We start from the raw sequence: 17787 nt of genomic DNA, 5'->3' as shown, positions 1-17787 counted from the left end.
TTTTGCTACTTTTGGTACTGTTGAGTTGTTTCATTAATTTGTGTTTCAAAGCTTAAAAAAATAACTTTTCGTTTAAAATATTAAATAGCTCATTATATACCACATTATTATGCTATGGGATCTTTTTCATATGGTTACACTTCATTCCGATTATCTATAGATTATTTCTTGTTTTGCGTCTGTATTGTCAATACTAGTAACTGAGCTACTGAATTCAGTTTGTACAACAACTTGGGCTTAAAAGGTGAGCCATGCTGAAAAATTAGATTTTACCTTATCTGTTTGTCCAGACAAAAGTGAGTTCGGAGTTCGTTACATGTAAAGGCTTCAGCCAGTAGCATTCCATGCTCATTACTAAATGGTGTGGGACAATGGTGTATATATAACCCCTCGAGCTCAGGGATTGTAATATATTAAAACGACTGAGAAGTATGGTTTGGGAGAGAGGGGGTGACTCACACCAGCATGTGTAGCACTGACCTTTTTGCTTGAAAGGTACACAGCGCCGGTGATGGAATCTGTTGTATTGGCATCCGATCGGCCAGCCTTGCAGACAGAGAGCTCCTATCCACACCATGGGTAAGCGGTGGGTTCGTGTGTTGGCTGCACCTGTAACTGGCGAGAAGGCTTCTGCTCCCTCAAACGCAACTCGTGGATCCCATGTAGAGCACTGAAGGGAATCAGCCGTCTGCCGTCACTGTAGTGAGCCTCAGCCCAGGGAGATCAATCAGTGGCCGCAGACAGCCCTGCTCCTGGGAGGCCGCCAGGTGGACCTTGTGGTGGACAGCAGCTTGCAGCTGTCACACAGACAGTGGATACCACCAGCCCTGTCGCTCCTCGCGTTGGTGCAGCTGTAAGATGCAGCCCGATGGCTCATCCGTGCAACAGAGGTTGGAGGGACTTTGGGCACGCTGGTTGTCTGCTGATGTCAATCACCAGAAGGACGTCGTCGTTGGCCTGCAGCTTAAACAATCGTCTTTCTCTCAGATTCTAGATGCGGGCAGAATGGCGGCACGAGCGACTGATATGAGCCTCCGACCTCGAATATTTATACTTTTCCCTATGTCTGTCATGTAGTTCTCCTGTAAGGGACAAGTGAAGGACACTTTAATAATTACAACGTAGGCTTTCCACAGTCCGTTGTGGTCCCTACACACACAAGTCACTAGGCGCTGTTGTAGAGTATGCGGTCTTCACAGCACGTCAGTGCCCTGTGGTGCCCTGATTACTTCACAACTGTACACAATGTCCGCCAGGCCATGCCCTCTCGCCTGTGAGTGGTGTAAACCTGCCTCTCAGAATTCTTTGCTAAATATCAACGTCGACCGCGCCTGCCATCCGATGTGCCAGTTGGTCCCTTGACTACTACCTTGCAGCCATAGCTGCACGAAATTTATAAGAAATACCCAGGTCCAAACTTCAGTTATTTGTGGCGCACCATACTTTCTCCCTTCCAAGAAGTTCCGTCCTGAATCTTTAACATACTGCTCCACTCAACTAATTTAGCCCTAACCAGATACATATTGAGGACAATGTTCCAGTTTCACCGCACAGGACTTCCATTCACACTTCAGTTCTACCATGTATCCCTTATCATACCCCTACACCTTAATAACACTGATATATTGGAACAAAGGAAATTAGAATTACACAAGTAACTTACGCGAACTTAGCCTATATAGCGCATCATACATCATATGCTGCTCGCCAATTCCAGGTTTCTTCTTTTTACCCTTTGTAAAGCCCCTTGGTGGGCTGCCGATAACTGTGGTACCCCTTCTACCATCCCTTGAAAGGGTTTTATGCGACTGACGACTGTAGGAGAAGTTTTTGGGGAAACTATGTCTTCATATTGACCGGTGAGGTCAGTTCCATGACTTGGTATGGTCCCTCGTATTTCGTTAAAATTTCTTCTTTTCCCCCTAGTGACCATTACCCAGTTCCCCACGTGGTTTTGAGGCAATTTCCCATGTGTCTGTTTAGTTGTTTCTGGCATTCCAGCACCTTCATGATTGCATTTTGCACGTTCCTCCAAATTTCCCTAATTCTTCTGGCAAACTTCCTCACCGACCCACCATCCAGCCCTAGTTTAGGAAACAAAAGGTCAAAGTGAGAATGAATTTCCCTGCCGTATATCAATTAAAATGGTTACAAGCCCTTTGCAGTATGAACCTTCGAATTATAGGCACACTGTACATACCTTAAACAGGTGTCACAGTCGTTGTGTCTGGAACCTAAGTAATAGCTTAACGTCTTCGTAATTGTCTTATGTGCACGTTCCGGTCTGCACATGAAACAGACTGGTCTGTAACTTCTGTATACCCAACAAATTGCATACCTGTTTCATTACATACGAGACAAATTACGTTTCCTGGTCCACAATTACTGTCTTACGCACCCCACGCTTTTATATCCAGTTGTTTACTGACGCCTGCATACAGTACCAGCCCACTGGTCCGTCATCACTACCGTTACCAAAAATCGATGATCATGAAAATGTACCTGTTTCCTGCAGGTGTTTTATTAAATGATATCAGGACATCTAACCCTAACATAGAAAGTGGACTAGACGCTTCTGGTAACCTGTGCAACAGCACTGTCATGCATAATGTCAGCCCTGTGCGCGCACAGCACACGGTTCTTAACATACTGCTGCAAGCCACACATCCTGTTCCTCCACGAAAACTGCTCTCCTACACTTATGGCAATCACATGTCGCCTACCATGACCTGACAACTTATGGTCATGAGTTTGCTGCAAAACCTCCGTCCAGAAACCCTCTAGAATCACGACCCATGGTCCTCGTCTAGTCGTTCTACACTACAAAGTTTCATGCATAACCAAATACATCTGTGTTTTAAATGCCTAGCACTCTGTATCCCTTGCCTGTGCCCACTGCCACGCTTCAACACTCTTCGCTAGCGTACTTAACGTAGCTACACCGTGTTAATCTATTAGACAGATCTTTCAAATCAAGCATCAAGCAACAATTCCAAAGTGGCAACCAGTTCAATGAGTCAAGGTTTCTCACGACCTTAAACTTCCTACCATATAGGTAACACAGAAAATATGTAAGTTACTTGTGACCACCAACATCTCTTACTCTGTAGTGAAATTGCTATTCCCTGCCTTGTTTAACTGCCTTGAACCATAAGGTACCAGATTTTCCTGACTGTCTGCAGTGTGTCCCAAAATACAGCCGACTGCCTCATTTGATGCATCACACGAAAGGAAAAACTCATTCTCGAAATCCAGAAAAACCAGTACTGGATCTGAAACTAATATTTCTTTCAGTTTTTCAAGTGCCTGCTGAAATTCCTGAGACCAATGGAGTTTCGTCCCATTCGTGAGTAGCTTGTTCAAGGGTCTGGCTATTTTTGTAAATTTCTTCACGATCCGTCTATAATAATTACATATGCCACTGAACGACTGTACCGGTTTAGATGTTTGTTGTATCCGATAATTCTTAATTGCGTCTGTAAGACGATGGTCGGTCTGTATCACACACTCACTTATCATTTTCCCCAGATAACTTATGTGAGTTTGCGCAAAATGGCACTTGGCCACACTTAACGTCAAATGTGCCGATCATAATATACTAAAGACAACCTCCAAATGTCTCACATGCTCCAGTAAATTCTTTGAATATACAGTTAAGTCATCAAGCTAGACCAAACACGTTTTCCGCTTCAATCCTCTCTGTATCCCATCCAACAACCGCTGAAAAGTTACCGGTGCTTTCTTTAGTCAAATGGCATCTGTTCGTTGTGAAAATGTCCTGCTGAGACGGTAAATGTTGTTCTCGCTATCTTCAGGCGTCACCTCCGATTGATGATAAGCGCTGCTGTGGGCCAAAGCTGTAAAGAACCAATATTTACCCAGATTATCCAGAGTTTCCGCCATGTTTGAAATTAGATAAGTATCCAGAATGTTTCATGTGTTTAGATATCTGCATAGCAAAATCTGTATTTCCATGTTCCGTCTGGGATTTCTTTGGCACGACTACAATATTTGCACTCCAGGGACTATTACTCGATTCTACGATCCCATCCCGTAGTTGTTTTATTTATTTATTTATTGTTCCGTGGGACCAAATTAAGGAGAAGTCTCCATGGTCATGGAACGAGTCAATACATGAAATTACAACACGACACTAGAAACAGATAAAATGAAATACAAGAAACATATTGAGGCGACAATTCGTAAGTTTAAATAAAGAAAATCAAGAATGTAACACTGCAATTTGCTTAATTTTTTAGCTCTTCCAGGAGCTCCTCGACTGAATAGGAGTGAGCCATGAGGAAACTCTTCAGTTTAGACGTAAAGGTGTTTGGGCTACTGCTAAGATTTTAGAGTTCTTGTGGTAGCTTATTGAAAATGGATGCAGAAGAATACTGCACTCCTTGCTGCACAAGAGTCAAGGAAGTGCATTCCACGTGCAGATTTGATTTCTGCGTAGTATTAACTGAGTGAAACCTGCTAACTCTTGGGAATAAGCTAATATTGTTAACAACAAACGACATTAAAGAAAACAAGTACTGAGAGGGCAATGTCAGAATTCCCAGACTATTGAATAGGGGTCGACAAGAGGTTCTCGAACTTACACCACATATAGCTCAACAGCCCGTTTTTGAGCGAAAAATAACCTTTTTGAATCAGAAGAATTACCCCAAAAAATAATACCATACGACATAAGCGTATTTAAATATGCGAAGTAGACTACTTTTCGTGTTGAACTGTCACTTATTTCAGATACTGTTCTAAAGATAAATACAGCAGCATTTAGTTTCTGAACAAGATCCTGAACATGGGCTTTCCACAACAGCTTACTATCTATCCGAACGCCTAGGAACTTGAACTGTTCCGTCTCGCTTATAATATGTCCTTTCTGTCTGATCAAAATATCGGTTCTTGTTCAATTGTGATGGTTCAGATGGCTCTGAGCACTATGGGACTTAACAGCAATGGTCATCAGTCCCCTAGAACTTAGAACTACTTAAACCTAACTAACATAAGGACATCACACAACACCCAGTCATTACGAGGCAGAGAAAATCCCTCACCCCGCCGGGAATCGAACCCGGGAACCCGGGCGTGGGAAGCGAGAACGCTACCGCACGACCACGAGCTGCGGACGTTCAATTGTGAGTTAGAAACTGTAAAAACTGAGTGTTACTGTGATTTAGCATAAAATTATTTTCCACAAACCAGGAACTTATTTCATGAACTACATTATTTGATACTGTTTCAATATTACACACAAGATCCTTCACTACCATTGTTCAATAAATTCTTCTACCGGCTGCAGCTTCTTTGCAATACAGTATGGCTTCCCATAAATTGGTGTGCCATCCCCTGTGGGTATGTGATGATGTATCAGTGGCGTTGCCAGTAATCTTCCGTTCGTACAAAGTAAATCACTTAATTTCAACAACAGGTTCTCCATAGCCATTCGCTCACTGCCCTTCGAATGACCTACTTTCACTTGCAACACTTCTGTATCGATGGTTTGCTTATGGCATTCCTCGAGGCTCGATCCATCGAAGTCCTCATCTTCCAAGCCTTCCAGAATGGCTGTTACTGCACTCTTTGACAGAATCTCCTCCCCTCCGCCAAAGTGATCCACAGTAAGCAGAATCATCAGTTCCCCATTAACGTCCCACACACGCACTAAACTCCTGCATACAATACAATGCGAACCATCCAAGTCTTCATTGCTTAAGAATGATTCGATGTAATTATTCGCTCGGAATATCGGTATCCACTGAGACACACATTATCTTTCCCGTACCTGCTTGTATTTTATGCTGCTGATCGATCTTTACTGAAAACCTACGTAGTTTAGTTGGTCTCACTCTCATGATATGTAAACGTTGTGTCATTGTCTTAGTTGCCACTGTTTCCCCCAACAGATACAAAAGTCCCACTGAGTTCCACTGTGTGTTACAAAAGATCAGTGTTAGCGTCATCTTTGTCGCGAAATTCTAGCCTGAGAATCACTGAACAACCTTCGCATGCACATGGTAACAACTCCATGCGTTCGCTGAACTTGGTTTTCTCGACTAAAAACTCAAGTACTGCCGTACCTAATCATTCCACCCTACTATAGCCAACCCCACCCCCAACCTGTACTGTCGTGGTCCAAGTCTCGTCCTTCCCACGATTCCCAGATCGATAACGGACACATTCGCACCCGTGTCCAACAAAAATCTCTCTTTCCTGCCACCCACTAAGCCCACAAAGCTACATTACGTCACAAGGACCGTTGACCTCAGCAGTTTGGTCCCTTAGGAATTCACACGCATTTGAAAATCCTACCTCTACACTCAAATGCCCAGTGGCCAATTATGCCACACCCGTAGCACTCTGGTTGCTTACACAGCTTCCTTACATGTCCATCCCGACCACATCTATAACATTTCACTTCAGTGGCGTACACGAAGTGGTCCACGCTCTGCTGTGGCCGTGTCCACATCCTCTATAAGTGTTGCGAGCCTAAGCGTTGACTCATAAGTCATCTGGGTTCTCCATCCGTGCTGCCCATGACATTTCAGCGGTTATACCAGGTAAAAATCATCCATCATTCTATTTTCTACAACCTGTAACTACTCTATTAGTTTATGTATTCCGGGACTTTACATGTGTCTTTGAATTAAGCTTACGGATTCTGTCTGAGAACTATTCCACAGGCTCGTTGCACTCCATCGACAAAGTACTTAATTTCTCCAGAAAAAGTGGTGCTCTGTTCTGCTTTTGGTACCACTCGCACAACCCAGTGCCTATTTCTGGAACTACACTCATGCTCATAATTAAGGATAGTTGCAAAATGTGGTGCCACACAATGTGGCACTACACAAAACTGGCGCTAATAGCATAGGCACATAGGGAACACGCACGACACAGATCCACGGTATTGGCGATAAGTAGGGAAAACCGTTCCGAAATACAAGTGCTACAAAACGCCACTGTTTCCTGCACATGTACCCCTACATAAGTATGGGAAATGATCACCATGCACACGTACACAGGCCGCGCAACGGGTTAGCATATTCTGGATCAGGTGGTCGAGCAGCTGCTGGGGTACAGCCTCCAATTCTTGCACCAGTGCATGTCAGAGCTCCTGAAGTGTCCTAGGGGTTTGACGACGTGCAGCGATACGTTGACCGAGAGCATCCCAGACGTGCTCGATGGGGTTTAAGTCTGGAGAACAGGCAGGCCACTCCAGTCGCCTGATATCCTCTGTTCCAAAGTACTCTTCCACGATGGTAGCTCGGTGGGGCCGTGCGTTATCATCTATCAGGAGGAAGGTGGGACCCACTGCACCCCTGAAAAGGCGGACATACTGGTGCAAAATGACGTCGCGTGAAACCTGACCTGTTACAGTTCCTCTGTCAGAGACATGCAGGGGTGTACGTGCACCAGTCATAATTCCACCCCACACCATCAGATCACGACCTCCATACAGGTCCCTTTCAAGAACATTAAGGGGTTGGTATCTGGTTCCTGGTTCACGCCAGTTGAAAACCCGGATCGAATCACTGTTCAGACTATACTTGGACTCGTCCCTGAACATAACGTGGGACCACTGTTCCAATCACCATGTACTGTATTCTTGACACCAGGCTTTACGGGCTCTCCTGTGACCAGGGGTCAGTGGAATGCACCTTGCAGGTCTCCGGGTGAATAAACCATCTCTGTTCAGTCGTCTGTAGACTGTGTGTAGAGACAATTGTTCTAGTGGCTGCATTAAGGTTCCGAGCAAGGCTACCTGTAGTACTCCGTGGCCGTCTGCGGGGACTGATGGTGAGATATCGGTCTTCTTGTGGTGTTGTATACTGTGGAAGTACCGTACTGTAGCGCCTGGACACGTTTCCTGTCGGCTGGAATCGATGCCATAATCTTGAGATCACACTTTGTGGCAGACGGAGGGCCCGTGCTACGACCTGCTGTGTTTGATCCGCCTCCAGTCGGCCTAGTATTCTATCCCTTATAACGTCATCAATATGTGTTCTCTGAGCCGTTTTCAACATACGATCACCATTAGCACGTCTGAAAACGTTTGCACACTTACTCGCTGCACTGTACTCTGACATACACCAACACACCTCTGCGTATGTTGACTGCTGCTAGCACCACCGTCCGCCGAACGCAGCCAAATGCACCGTATGGTCATACCCTGAGGTGATTTAAACCCGAAAACCGCCCACCATAGCGTTGTTTCACCATGTGTCAGCATTATCCTTAATTTATGAGCAGAAGAGTATGTACTTTACTTAATGTCTCATGGCAGACAACATATGGTTTGGCATCCCCCGGCAAACGCATATTGACAGTATACTGGTTTACTTCATCTGACCATCCATGTGCTTCTGCAGTGTCCCTAATATCATTAACGAAAATTGCCACGACCTCTGTTGCCTTGCTCGAGAAGAGATTAATCAGTGCGACCACTTCCGGGTCATACAGAACAGAAGGTGCTCTCTGTCCTGACTTGCTCTCCGTGCATCTGATTGCAACTGATCATGACTCTCTTAACGAGCCTCTGATTCATGATTAAGTTCAAAATTCCTGTTTCTTGCTCTCAAATTGCTCTGTTAATGCTTGCACTTGAAGATGTAAAGCAGAAACTGCATCTGCTGTAGTAGCACGTGTTTCCACAATTTTGCATACTCTACTTCCACTTTATTTCAACTGACTTTTTTTAAAAAAGCACAAACTCCCATTTAACCCTATAACAAATGTAATCACAAATTAACCACTCCGACGAATCATCTCCCATCTTCACTCAGTACAACTGCTACATACAACGCCTACATACAAAAGAAACAGCTGCAACAGCTCAGGTACACGGCAACTCGTCGCCAGACAAATTGCAAGATGAGCACCTCACCGGCACTAAATTACCACCATTACCTCTGAACAAATATAAGTCCACGCATTCCTATGCCTTCACCAAAGTAACTCTAAACATCATATACCCTAGCTCGCACAAATAACTCCAACAACGCCAGCAAATATAAAAAATAACATAAAACTTAGACTCACCACCCCACATTGCTCTGAGCTTGTACCACCCAACCTACGTTCGTCCACTGCCTCGCTCACCATTCACCAAAACCAACTCCCTCACCAAAACGCAATGGTGGAAGTGGACGAACACTTTCAGACACAGTGTATTATGTTGGAAAGCGAGACGACCGCTTCCTGACACCAAAATGTTACAAACCAAAGAGCTCAGGGGTCGTAATACTGTATGTCAGAACGACCCAGAGATAAAGTTTTGGAGAGATGTGCGAAACGCCGAAGCATGCAGAGAAACACTGGTAACTGTATCACTGACTTACTTGCTTCAAAGGCACACAGCCGGCCTTTCACTGATCCCGGTGAAGGTGCCACGTGTGTGCGGGCAAGGGTCAGCGCGAGTGCCAATGCCAGAATGTACTGCATCGGCGTTTGGTCGCCCAGCCTTGCAAAATGGTTCAAATGGCTCTGAGCACTATGGGACTTAACTTCAGAGGCCATCAGTCGCATAGAAGTTAGAACTACTTAAACCTAACTAACCTAAGGACATCACACGCATCCATGCCCGAGGCAGGATTCGAACCTGTGACGGTAGCGGTCGCGCGATTCCAGACTGTAGCGCCTAGAACCGCTCGGCCACCCCGGCCGGCCCCAGCCTTGCAGACGTAGCGCTCCTACTCAGGCTACGGCTAAGTGGCCACCGTGTGTGTTGGCTGCACTGGCAGCCAGTGACAGGGCTTACTGCTCCATCGAGTGCAACTTGTGGACCTCATATAGAGCGTCAGAAGTCGGAGAGAAACAGCTGTCCAACGTCGTCGTAGTGAATCTTAGCCATCCGCCCAGGGCAGCTCGGTCAGCGCCCGCAGATAGCCCTGCACCAGCGAGGCTGTACGCTGCGCCCTGCCCCCCCCCCCCTCCCCCACCAACCTGCGGAAGGCAACTTGCGGTCCGCCGGACCATGTTACCCAGAGAGCGGAGTCCAGCAGCCCTCTTGCTCCTCATGCCGGTGCAGCTGCAAGGTCCGGTCTGCCCTGCCACAGCTACTGCGCGTCTGTGCAGCGGACATTGGAGGTAGTTTCAATGAGCCAGTTAGCCACGAATATCCATCACCAGAAGGTCTTCGGGGTTGGCATGCAAGTTAAACAAACATCGTTCTCTCCGGTTCTAGACGCACACAAACCATCTGAATTGAGCCTCTGTGCTCGAATACTTATATCTATTTTCTCTATGCTTCTGTCGCATTTCCCCTGGAGAAGACAAGTGGAGTGCTGTGTAGTAATTACCTCAGCTTCCCTCAGCCCACTGTAGCCCCTACACACAGGTCACTAGGTGCTGGTGTGACTGCAATAGGTGTGCTCTTCACAGCACGTTACTGCCCTGTGCTGCCCTGATTAATTCACACATGTAGTGCCTGCCGAGTCGTACCTTCTTGCCTGTGAGAAGTGTCGCGACCCTGCGTCGCAGAATCGTTTGCTAAAATCAACATTGCCAGTGTCTGCCATCTGATGTGCCAATTGGTCCCTTAACTATTACCTTCCCGCCATAGCTAAGCGAAATTTGCAAGAATTTCCCAAATCCATACCTGTGTTTATTCGTGGCATAGAAACATATATATATATATGGCGGGTTGGGGGGGGGGGGGGAAGTTGCAGATGAAATGCAAGGAAAACGAACATGATCGGGACTGAACGCACGTTGTTCTAATTATACTTACGCTATTCCATTCAAACTACACAACCAGACTCTCATGACACTGATGCAGACAGATCATTATTACTGCAATAATTCACTCAATCAGTTTTAAAATGCTGGGGATCAACCCACAAGTCTCTGGCTTCAAAGCTCTGTCCTAGAGAGGAGAGGAGGGGGGATAGGTAAAAGTCGGGAGCGGAGGGGCAATTAAGGATTATTAGGGACAAACCGAGGATGACCTGGAATTGCGATGACTCTTTCCGTGCCCCTGTACTAACGATGGATGCAAGTGCTATTCTGAGATAAGGAGGTTGGCTCAAGGAGAAATTCGTGGTGGGCTTCATCAAACTACTCGGAAGACTGATGATTCAAGAAAAAAAAAAGGAGTGGCCAATAGCGTTCGTTTCGATCTGGTCATGAAATAACGCTCGAAAGCGATTGTCTACCAGTAATATTACATCGTTTGTGGAGAAAAAAGGATTTACAACTGTATCAAAAATGTAATTGCTGCAGTAAATAGAACGCATTTTCTTTTCTTTTTTTTGGATTGGTTTACTCTGTGTCTCATGAGGTTTGGTATTTTTATTTAAATCATATATAATGATCACTAAACAAAATCAGGAAAATAAGAGCAAAATGAAGAAAAATGAAAAAATTGTACTATACCCTTGTGGGGAAGGGGTGGTTTCGGATGGGGGGGGGGGGGGAGGGGAGGGATACAACACTTGTCTTGTGCTAGCAAGACGTGACCCTGTCTCTGGTTTTAACAGAGGATCTGGACACGTGACGAGTTCATTGGAAATGTGCAGCTTTGTCACATCTCGCGACTGTTCTGTGTGAATCACTCGCCTTCATTCTTCCACAGATGTCCCTTCGCTGGAGTAGTAATGCTTTGTCGCGACTTCGTATAGTAATGGCTCTCTAATTGTGATGATTGGATGAAATCTTTAGCTACTTAGCAGCACGGAGCACACAGTGGCTGTTTCCCAAGGGATGCCTGTTATTAATTCCCGGGGTTTCTGGTCTCAGCACAGTCAACACTACGGTCCGTATGTTGCACAACATATCATTCACTCTTAAAGTTCAGACATCAATCTCAGATTGAATATATAATTAGTTCTGGCTCACGAATGCGACCGCCCGTTATCAAGCCTTTTTAATGCGATCATTAACACATTTTAGTAAACAACTGGTGAGAGCCGCCACCGATTCTAGCGTCTACATACGCCCGCTTCCGAACTAACACTACCAGCAAAGAAATCGGAGGTCCTGCTGACGAAAGTGAACCTCAGGCCAGAGTGTTTTAGCCAGTCACGGCAAAGGAATTTACATGCTATTACACACAGTGGAGCTTCACTTTTCCAGTAGCAAGGGAGGACGTTGTTTCTAGTTGAGCAACTTCTTGCAACGCCAACAAAGTGCCACGCTGGAACCTGATCTGAGAGTAGGTCTTGCTACATAATGCACAAGATTGTGAATGTTCGGCCACATTTTAACGTAAATCTTATACAGGGGGTGGCAACGCCCTTGCCGCAGTGGACACACCGGTTCCCGTGAGATCACCGAAGTTAAGCGCTGTCGGGCGTGGTCGGCACTTGGATGGGTGACCGTCCAGGCCGCCTTGCGCTGTTGCCATTTTCGGGGTACACTCAGCCTCGTGATGCCAATTGAGAAGCTACTCGACCGATTAGTAGCGGCTTCGGTCAAGAATACGACCGGGAGAGCGGTGTCCTGACCCCACGCCCCTCCTATCCGCATTCTCCACTGAGGATGACACGGCGGTCGGATGGCCCTGGCAGGCCACTCGTGACCTGAAGACGGAGTGCTTTTTTTATACAGGGGGAGGGGGGCGGGAGATTTTTATTGAACAAGATACCTGGTCTCGCATATTTTATTTAACTTAGTTTGATATCGTATCTCAGTAGCACAAGCAAAAAGTATGCAAAATTGCTTGTTAGATTTCTTCTAAACGAGAGACATGAACTTTTTTTACACATATACGAGATACATGGTTTTAGTTTTAAAATTAAATAATGAATGATTTCTTCTAATAAGTGACATCACTCTTCAACCGAAGAGTGTTAGATGATAATGCTAAAGAATTTTCTCTCATTTACGAGTAACGATTTCATGTTTAAAGGCTGTTTTGATTTCGTTTTCAGGAGGAGAAAGATTAAAATGCCAAAGTGGTATTTGTATTTGAATTTTCCACAGTTTTCCTAAACCACTGAAAGGAAGGACTGGAAAGATTCCTTCAAACACTCATCAATCCTGGAAGCTCAGACGAGAGGGAAGTACGCAGTCAGCAAACAGTGAAGCCTCGAGTGCATCTAATGGTCAGCGTACCACCTGAGACAGGATAGTCCGGTGGTGGAAACAGCTTACGAATAAATAGCCTAGAAGCAACAACCGAAGACTGAAAGCAGGTTGTAAATTACACCAGCGTTTCGAAGGTGGTCATCTAGGGGAACGCCTTCATTAAATGTTCTTTGATGGAAACTGTTTGATTGAGGGTAGTTTGACAAACAATTACGGAATACGAAAACTGACGTTGCCTAACGTGACAACTGGTTGAACGAATAATTTGACCGGTAGGTGGCAGTAGTCTTAAGCCTGGTTCGACAAGTCACCTAGATCTGCCAAAAATTACGGGTTTTTGCGACTGACTGCTGCTCTTCTTCAAATTTCAATGAAAATAAATTAACATGTCATTAAGTGACTTGATGTGATCAATCCGGATAGCCGCGTGCGTTTGCACGCCGCATCCGGGATTCGGAGAAGCTGTCCGGCCCCGGATCGTATCCAGCCGGGAGGTTCAAGACGGATGTCCGTGTGCTGGGCACCATGGATGTGATTTTCAGTCCGTTTCCCACATCCCATTAGATGAATACGCATCAAATATTGGCCGGGTGTGTGTAGGACTCTCACTCTTCCGTACAAACATAACAGACAGTTCGTCTGTTCCAGGAATCGAGGATTTCTAGATTTTTGCATTTTATCGACACTGATACCTTCACGATATCGACCGCATGGATTCCTACTCTTTCGTGTGTTCCTCGTTCGAAATCGTATAGCAGATGATAATAGAAAAATGCTTTCATGTGATGCACTTGCTAATTAGCAATTTTCAAATTCTTCTCCTTTACTTGTAATTTGAAACTTTTTTCCTTGCCGAATTTCGTTATTCTGTGTCAAGAGGAAGGTTTTAATGAGTGAGTTAGCGATTATAAAAATATTTGACATAAATGGCCGTATCTTTTGGTTGCACTGACTTAGAATCCAACGTTCATTATGTGACACAAATTTCAACTTGATACGTCTAGTCGTTCATGTGGAAAGAGGGTCTGAACAGACGACTTTGGATTTTTCCTTTTGGTGGTAGTGTGAATCCCTGCTTCTTGCTAAATTGCATGATTTCAGGTCAACAACTCTGCAGGTTTTGAAAACTGAGTTTTCGAGTATCAAGCATGAGACATAAATGGTCGTATCTCTTGACTATAGTAACGTAGAACTTAACGTTTACTACACCGCCAAGGAGCCATAGACCTTAATGTGTAACATAAATTTCAACTTGAAACCTCGAACCGTTCCTGACAAAAAGGCTTTTAAACAGTCAGATAGGCAGATTGAGAGGCGGATGGAGAACAAAATGATCCTCAAAGGTTTCTGCTTTTACCAAATGAGACAAGCAACTTGAAAACGTTCTCACACTTTCACGCTAACACTAGACGCAGTCAGTTGGGATGCCCACATTTCGTATCGGAGGGGATGGCGTGGTCGCCCTCTACCACTGACATTGCCAAATCAATATTAACAAGCGAATCCCGTGAAGAAATTAGATAACGGCCAGGAAAAAGAAAAGAAGAAGATGAAGTGATCTGATATAGTTATCTGTAGTAATTAGAACTACTTTAATATGCCTTCACAGCGTTCAAAAACAGCCACAATTATTCAGCCTGCTTCTGTTTATTTGTATTATTGGTTCTCAAAAAGTAATGTTTAGTGGCTTAAGTTCTGTAAGTGATGCTCTTCGTTGGGTTTCTTCCTCTTTTGTTGACTTCCACCGGAGTGTGCGTTAGCAATCACTGCCGTGGACAGCCTCAGGCTTAAGTTTACGCCAGAATTGTCGATAGCAAACAAGCTATGCCACTCTTCCGTGAACCCTCGAACATTTACAATCAGTTTGAAGGTGCTAAAGCGTGCTTTGCTCCCAAAACTGAAATTTTAAGGAGTGTTCCCACCCAGTGGTGTCCCAGATCCGCAAAGAGTTCTTTGCTGGTTTGTAAGCAAACACTGTACAGAGCTGATGTCTGCTATGGACTGTTCCGCCTGCTGGCTCGCAACACCTCACCAAGCCGCGACTCACTTAACTCCGGTAAGGCAGCGAGATAGCAACCGATAGGGGCGTGATTTATGCGGTCCAAACGGTGATTTAGGTGGTGGGTCACGTTTCCAGGCTGCACCCTCGCCGGACATGCGGACGCTGAAAATATCGTTTGTTTTCGCAGCTGTCGATTAGTTTCGCCGCTCGGTTTGTTGCGGCGCCGCTGCGGCAGGCGAACTGACGGCAATTTGTCAGCGAGCCAATGAGATTAATGGCCCAGCAGTTATTAATGGACTGCCCCAGCGGAATAGGAGCGCCTTGGGTGCCGGATAGTGTAAAGAGTGAGAAGCGGATGCTAAGCGGAAAATGGTCACCGTACTTACCGCACCTGTTGCCCCATTGTTTATCCTTCGACTGTCTTGTCTAATCGCAAATATCCAGTAATTCAGATCTGTTTTTTACGTTCACGCCCATACTTAGCAGCAACGTTCAGCTCACTTTCTGATGGCCTCGTATTGTGTGGATGGAGTATTGCACCTGCCTACACAAGTCCTTCTCAAGGACTGTGGTAAAGAGCGGTGGGAAATTGGTTTCCCCAGCGCTTCGAATAATGGTGGCAGAAAAAAAAAATCTCACGCAAAAAGGTGATCACTCCTTATTTTAACACAGCATTTATTGACCGTCAACATTACAGTACAGACTATTCATCTCTGCCTGATTGCGAGTTACGGTTTATTCAGCATACTATCTTCAATCCACGTGTCAAAAGTAACTAAAATAAAACAGCATTGTATTCTATGTTAAGACTAGGATACAGGCCACTAAAAGCACCCCACTTCCTTTAATATTTTCGAAGTTCTGTTGCACTCTTCGGTCTTTCCATTGATCATGTTTGCATAAGCGACTGTGGCATTCAGACGGCACCCACACTGCCGTACGTGATGCGGCGTTGCGTCAGCCATCGATTTCCCAGTTCAGTTACCCTTGCTCAAATGATGCAAATAGTGAACAACATAATGTCGCAGGAAAGAGAGTGTTCTGATGATTGCACTCAACTCAACTTCCAAGATTGCCTCAGCTTTTCTTAAAAACTCTTAAGCAGGAATTCCGCTACTGGCCATTAAAATTGCTACACCACGAAGATGACGTGCTACAGACGAGAAATTTAACCGACAGGAAGAAGATGCTGTGATATGCAAATGCTTAGCTTTTCAGAGCATTCACACAAGGTTGGCGCCGGTGGCGACACCTACAACTGGCTGACATGAGGAAACTTTCCAACCGATTTCTCATACACAAACAGCAGTTGACCGGCGTTGACTGGTGAAACGTTGTTGTAATGTTTCGTGTAAGGAGGAGAAATGCGTGCCATCATGTTTCCGACTTAGACAAACGTCGGATTGTAGCCTATCGCTATTGCGGTTTATCGTATCGCGACATTGCTGCTCGCCTTGGTCCAGATCCAATGACTGTTAGCAGAATATGGAGACGGTGGGTTCAGGAGGGTAATACGGAACGCCGTGCTCGATCCCAACGGCCTCGTATCACTAGCAATCGAGATGACAGTCATCTGATCCGCATGGCTGTAACGGATTGTGCAGCCACGTCTCTATCCCTGTGTCAACAGATGGGGACGTTTGCAAGACAACAACTACTATGTGTACGAACGGTGCGACGACGTTTGCAGCAGCATGGACTATCAGCTCGGAGACCATGGTTGCGGTTACCCTTGACGCTGCATCACAGACAGGAACGCCTGTGTTGGTGTACTCAATGAAGAACCTGCGTGCACGAAAGGCAAAACGTCATTCTTTCGGATGAATCCAGATTCTATTTACAGCATCATGATGATCGCATCCGTGTTAGGCGACATCGCGGTGAATGCACATTGAAGGCGTGTATTCGTCATCGCCATACTGGCGTATCACCCGGCGTGATGGTATGGGGTGCCATTGGTTACACGTCTCGGTCACCTCTCGTTCGCATTGACGGCACTTTGAACAATGGACGTTACATTTCAGATGTGTTACGACCCGTGGCTCTACCCTTCATTCGATCCCTGCGACTCCCCACATTTCAGCAGGATAATGCACGACCGCATGTTGCTTGTTCTGGATACAGAAAATGTTCGAATGCTGCCCCGGCCAGCGGTCTGGTCAACGGTGGCCAAGCAACTGGCTTGTCACAATACGCCAGTCACTATTCTTAATGATGTGGTATCGTGTTGAAGCTGCATGGGCAGCTGTACCTGTACACGCCATCCAAGCACTGTTTGACTCAATGCCTAGGCTTATCAAGGCCGTTATTGAGGCCAGAGGTGGTTTTTCTGGGTACTGATTTCTCAGGATCTATGCACCCAATTTGCGTGAAAATGTAATGACATGTCAGTTCTAGCATGATATATTTGTCCAATGAATACACGTTTATCATCTGCATTTCTTCTTGGTGTAGCAATTTTAATGGCCAGTTGTGTAGATATTGACAATTTTCTTTTTAAATATCATTCGCACAGAGAGTTATCTTGATTAAGATAAGATATGACTAGATGAGATTTTGTTCCACCCAGATGTATGTAACAATCTTAATCATGCGCTACATCTTCTTCTTCTTCTTCATTTCAAGGAGTATCCGTACAACCTGTTGCGTCTTCACAGAAATTACCTTTTCTTTGATGTTCCTACATCCCTACTTCCTAAAGGTCTAGAGTTTATTACGTGTCTGACTATTCTTTCTCTCCCCATACTTTAAAT

The 17787-nt window shown here is 45.3% G+C and overlaps 1 pseudogene; it reads left to right on the top strand.

The window, feature by feature from the left end:
* Positions 1-12230: 12230 nt before the first annotated feature.
* On the top strand, positions 12231-12348 carry LOC124778227 (annotated as a pseudogene).
* Positions 12349-17787: the final 5439 nt, after the last annotated feature.

Source organism: Schistocerca piceifrons, chromosome 2, assembly GCF_021461385.2.
Source record: "Schistocerca piceifrons isolate TAMUIC-IGC-003096 chromosome 2, iqSchPice1.1, whole genome shotgun sequence".
Classification (NCBI taxonomy): domain Eukaryota; kingdom Metazoa; phylum Arthropoda; class Insecta; order Orthoptera; family Acrididae; genus Schistocerca; species Schistocerca piceifrons.
The sequence above is the reverse complement of the archived record's forward strand: the minus strand, read 5'-3'. Positions and strand labels throughout refer to the sequence as shown.